We start from the raw sequence: 6,393 nt of genomic DNA, 5'->3' as shown, positions 1-6,393 counted from the left end.
TGTTAACAAGACTTGATCAACCTTGTTAGTGGATTCTTTTTGATGAGCATGAGACGGATGAAACTAGAAGCACAGCCTTCTGTACCCTCTTTATATTTTCTGTTACTCAGTAGAAATAAAGTAAAATAGTATTTTTCTGCCTGTTTCTTGACTTATCCGTGCAATATAAAAATATCCCGAAAATAAAAGTCCTCAGAATGCCATGCCAATTTAATATGATTTTTTCGGGAATATTTGAGAATTTACTGTGCAAAAATTACCACGGGGGGAGCTGCCACCTGGCCACGAGGGTGGAGGGCGCGCCCTGCGCCCCCTTGCCTCGTGGGCGCACGGGGGCCCTCCTCCACTTATCCATGCACCCATCTTCTTCCTCTGCCTCGAACAAACACAAAAAACCAACTCAAGCACGAGTTCCAACCCCCGTTGCTGCGATTTTTGATCTCCTTGCTCAAAGCACCTCTCGCAAAACTGCTTGGGGAGATTGTTTCTTGGTATGTGACTCCTCCATTGGTCCAATTAGTTTTTGTTCTACTGCTTTATTCATTGCAAATTTGTGCTGCATAGGTGACCATGTTCTTGAGCTTGCATGTCAAATTTATGTGGTTCCAAGTAGTTCTAATGCTTGATATTTGCTCTAGGCACTTGTGGGAGTTGTTACTATCAATTTTATTGAAGTTGGTTCACTTTTATTTGAAGTTACTAAAAATTTCAGATTGTTTCAGAAATAATGAAGAGACTTTTGAGGGGCTCGTCGAGCCGAAGCTCTAAGGAAAAACAAAAGGAAGAAGAGGAGAAGCCCAAATTCAATTTACCTCGCACCGCGGAGGTCCGGCCGTGTGAATGGTCCTCCGATGACTTCTTGAGGAGAGCCGGGATTTATGAAGATTTCTATTTAATGATTGAGAACGTCGGCCTCACCAACTTCCTTCACGACTATCTGTTTATTCTTGGGATCCAGAGGAGGCTGCCAGCCAGTGGCAGTCAGAGTCTTCTTCGTCACAGTACGACCCCAGCTTCACCTACGGATATCCGCCAGGCCATCCCTGGCAATAGACCAACTTAGGCCAAAAGCCTAAGCTTAGGGGAGTACGTATTTCCCACCGAAATTACATTTATGTTCACACACACTCATTGCTAGATGTCGGTGCTCATACTCTTTCATTGTACTACCCATGCTAGTTGAAATTTCTTTTTCCTGCCTTCTTCTTGTGTGTTTAATAAACCTTAGAAAAACCAAAAAAAATTAGTAGTAGTTTATTTTTCCTGCTGTAGTAGTAATAATTAAAAAGAAAACCCCAAAAATATTTCCCGTTCTTCTTTTGCTTGTTGGGAGCTTTCCCGTGTAAATAGTTTTTATTCCTTTTCCTTTCTTTGGGAGTGGAGAAGACTATATTGAAAATTCTTAGTGGCTCTCTTATGCATGATTGTTTATCTAACTTAGAGCCCATTCTAGTTGTCTTCTCTCTTGAGTTGAATGCTTACAGATTCCAGCTTAGTCCAATGCACGTGCACTCTTATTATTATACACACCGTTCGGTCGTGCAAGTGAAAGGCAATAATGATGATATATGATGGACTTATTGGGATGAGAAAAGCTGGTATGAACTCGACCTCTCTTGTTTTTGTAAATATGATGATTCATCGTCCCTGATTCAGCTATTATGAAGTAAACATATTTGCAATGACATTTAGAGATTATAGTTGCTTGTGCCATGCTTGATTAGCTATGAGTTATAATGGTTTACCTTGCGTGCCAACATGCTATTAGAATGATTATGATATGGTATGATGGGATGGTATCCTCCTTTGAATGAATTGAGTGACTCGACTTGGCACATGTTCACGCATGTATTTGAATCAAATCAACATAGCCTTCATGATATTTATGTTCATGGTGGACTATATCCTACTCATGCTTATATTCGGCGTAAATTAATTTTAATGTATGTTTATGACTGTTGTCGCTCTCTCAGTTGGTCGCTTCCCAGTCTTTTGCTAGCCTTCACCTGTACTAAGCGGGAATACTGCTTGTGCATCCAAACTCCTTAAACCCCAAAGTTTTTCCATATGAGTCCACTATACCTTCCTATATGCGGTATCTATCTGTCGTTCCAAGTAAATTTGTATGTGCCAAACTCCAAACCTTCAAATGAAATTCTGTTTTGTATGCTCGAGCAGCTCATGTGCAACTAGGGCTGCCTTTATCTTCCATGCTAGGTGGGTTATTCTCAAGAGGAGTGGACTCCTCTCCTCATTCACGAGAAAGGGCCGGTAACCGGGATGCCCAGTCCCATGATGCAAAAAGATCAAAGCAAATCAAAATAATTAAACAAAACTCCCCCTGGGACCCATTGAATGTTGGAGGCACTCGTTGTTTCGAGCAAGCCATGGATTGATGCTTGTGGAGGAGGGGGAGTATAAACCTTTACCATTCTGTTTGGGAACTGCCTTTAATGCATGTAGTATGGAAGATACAGCCATCTCATAGTTGTTGCGTTGATAGTGAAAGTATGCCGCTCAAAATATAATTTATCTCTATTTCAAAATCGAGCTCTGGCACCTCTACAAATCTCTGCTTCCCTCTGTGAAGAGCCTATCTATTTACTTTTATGTTGAGTCATCACCCTTCTTATTAAAAAGCACTCGCTGGAGAGCACACTGTCGTTTGCATTCATTATAATTGGTTTATATTGGGTATGAATTGACTGGATCTCTTTTACCATGAATTACAATGTTTAGTCAGTCCTTGATCTTTAAAGGTGCTCTGCATTTATGTTTTGCGGTCTCAGAAAGGGCTAGCGAGATACCATTTCGTTATATCATGTTATGATTATTTTGAGAAAGTGTTGTCATTCGAGTTTTATTATTATGGCTCGCTAGCTGATTATGCTATTGATATGAGTAATTATGAGACCTACATGTTATTGTGAGTATGGTTAGTTCATAATATTTGCTGAAACTCGAATGCTGGCTTTTCATGTTTACAACAACAAGAGCAAACAGAGTTTGTAAAAGTTTTTCTTTTTCTCTTTCAGTTTGTCAACTGAATTGCTTGAGGACAAGCAAGGGTTTAAGCTTGGGGGAGTTGATACGTCTCCGTCGTATCTACTTTTCCAAACACTTTTGCCCTTGTCTTGGACTCTAACTTGTATGATTTGAATGGAACTAACCCGGACTGACGCTGTTTTCAGCAGAATTGCCATGGTGTTGTTTTATGTGAAGAAAATAAAAGTTCTCGGAATGACCTGAAACTCCACGGAACACCTTAGAAAAACTAATAAAAAATCCTCACCAAAGATGAAGTCCAGGGGGCCCACACCCTGCTCACGAGGGTGGGGGGCACGCCCTCCCCACCTGGGCGCGCCCCCCTACCTCGTGGGCCCCCTGGTGGCCCTCCGACGCCAACTCCAACTCATTATATTGGCTTTCGAGGAGAAAAAAATCAGGGACAAAGTTTCATCGCATTTTACGATACGGAGCCGCCGCCAAGCCCTAATCTCTCTTGGGAGGGCTGGTCTGGAGTCCGTTCGGGGCTCCGGAGAGGGGAATTCGTCGTCGTCGTCATCATCAACCATCCTCCATCACCAATTTCATGATGCTCACCGCCATGCGTGTGTAATTGCATTGTAGGCTTGCTGGACGGTGATGGGTTGGATGAGATTTATCATGTAATCGAGTTAGTTTTGTTAGGGTTTGATCCCTAGTATCCATTATGTTCTGAGATTGATGTTGCTATGACTTTGCTATGCCTAATGCTTGTCACTAGGGCCCGAGTGCCATGATTTCAGATCTGAACCTATTATGTTTTCATGAATATATGTGTGTTCTTGATCCTATCTTGCAAGTCTATAGTCACCTACTATGTGTTATGATCCGGCAACCCCGAAGTGACAATAATCGGGACCACTCCCGATGATGACCATAGTTTGAGGAGTTCATGTATTCACTATGTACTAATGCTTTGTTCCGGTTCTCTATTAAAAGGAGGCCTTAATATCCCTTAGTTTCCAATAGGACCCCGCTGCCACAGGAGGGTAGGACAAAAGATGTCATGCAAGTTCTTTTCCATAAGCATGTATGACTATATACGGAATACATGCCTACATTACATTGATGAACTGGAGCTAGTTCTGTGTCACCCTATGTTGTAACTGTTACATGACGAACCGCATTCGGCATAATTATCCATCGCTAATCCGGTGCCTACAAGTTTTCCATATACTAGTTTACGCTTATTTACTTTTCCGTTGCTACTGTTATCATCACTACAAAAATACCAAAAACATTACTTTTGTTGTCTTTACTTTGTTACCGTTACCACCACTATCATATTACTTTGCTACTAAACACTTTGCTGCAGATATTAAGTTTCCAGGTGTGGTTGAATTGACAACTCAGCTGCTAATACTTGAGAATATTCTTTGGCTCCCCTTGTGTCAAATCAACAAATTTGCGTTGAATACTCTACCCTCAAAAACTGTTGCGATCCCCTATACTTGTGGGTTATAACTTGTCATCGTGTATGTTACTAGATCTTAGGATTATAATTGTCCATCAAATTGCTTCTCGCGGAAGAATCTCTTCGTCTAGAGATATTATAGAAGGTGTTAGTATGCTAATTGAGAACTTGTTGGCTGTGAGTCTTGTTGGCTGATTTGTCATTTGCCAGCTAGCTGTTGGTTCTATTATAGAAGGTATTAGTAAGTTAATTGAGAACTTGTTGTTTACTTTTTGGGATCGGGTTCCACTATGAAAATATAACTGAAGAAGAACCAAAAATATCACATGCTACTGTTTTTCTTTCCTGTGAAGTGGATCGTTAATCCTGCTTATAAAGTAAACATATAACAAGCATGCTACAGTCAGGCGTCTCAGCGACACCACATAAAGGGCTTATATGGTAAATAAATAACAAACAAGCCACAGTTGGGCGTCTGTGCGACACCACATAAAGGGCTTATAACATAATAATCACAGTGAATATCCAGGAGGTAGAACAGTCCTAGGGATACTCAATAAATCAAATAATGAACATAGTTAGTCCACAATAATAATAATCATAATCATCATATGTCACCGGTCATAGTCAATGTTCTGACTTAGTAGTTTTTCCTCCGAAGACCGACACTAAGACCGACACTTGACCCAACCCAGACTGTAATCCTTAACCATGGACACGGCTATTCGAATAGATATAATCTCTGCAGAGGGTGTACTCTTTACCGACGAGTAACGGCTTCCGTTAGTCCATCCGGACTAATTCCGTCTACGGTCTTTTAATTGAAAACACACCTAACTACACACACCAGCCTTACTTATCGGTGTTTGGAATCACCCATGACACCTATTTAAGTAAAACTCTAAGTGGGGAGGCTACAACCTCGATAAGCATGGGATCACAAAATTTATACTGCGTGCAAACTAGGGGAGCTACCCCCTTCGGCTACAACCGAAACACCCATGCCCCCGGACCAGGTGGCATGCCTACCGGATGCAGCCGGTATCTTCCACCATGGCCTCTCTGTACGGTGTGTGCTAGAAAGGGGTTGACAACTTACTGAACCGTACCCTACCTACGGCAGGGACAAGTGGTAGCACGAAACAAGTATGGGGGTTACTGGAACAAGACTCGATCTACGGTCGACTCAGGAGGTTTAGGTGTTACCTACACGATTAGCACAGCAAATATGTTTCAACCAACAGCCACAATCACCACTCATCATGTCTCACTATGCTGTACCGGACACAATCGTCTCGACGAAGACCGGAGACAAGCTCGTGTCTACCCAAGACAGAGGCTTTCCCGGGTTCCTTCCGGATGCATGACAGGCATATGATGGTGACTACTATCCCAAACATATCAAACTCCAACAGCATGAATCATCAATATGCACTCATGAGTTTGAACATTCATCACCAAAAAGATAACGAAGACTCCGAGACGAGAGGTGTTGTAACCGTATCAAACAACACACGACAATATTATGCCAGAGTTCAGAATGCTTGCCTTCAAGTTGTGGGGAGGCAGGGTGCATTCCAAAACTTTTGAAAGTTTTCTTCTCTCTCCAAAAATCCTATTTAAAATTTCTGAATTAATACATAGTTTCAAAAATAGCACAAAAAAGTTGTCTGAAATTTTTTCAAATAAATCTGTAAATAAACTAGACTATATTTGAGAGAGGTAGGAAAAAGAATCAACTCATTTGGAGTTATATTTAAAAAGTTATAGCCAGTCAAAGTTTTGGTCAAATTCTGTTTTTAAAATAAAATAGAAAAAAGGAAAAATGTTTTGAAACTAACCACGTCGAAGGCGTATTCTGGGCTTACGTCTTCACTTACGCCTGCGTGGACCGGCACTGGGTCACAGACAGGTGGGGCCCGCACTGTCAGGTT

This window comes from Triticum dicoccoides, chromosome 7B (genome assembly GCF_002162155.2).
Source record: "Triticum dicoccoides isolate Atlit2015 ecotype Zavitan chromosome 7B, WEW_v2.0, whole genome shotgun sequence".
Classification (NCBI taxonomy): Eukaryota; Viridiplantae; Streptophyta; class Magnoliopsida; order Poales; family Poaceae; genus Triticum; species Triticum dicoccoides.
This window is presented reverse-complemented; position numbering follows the sequence as displayed.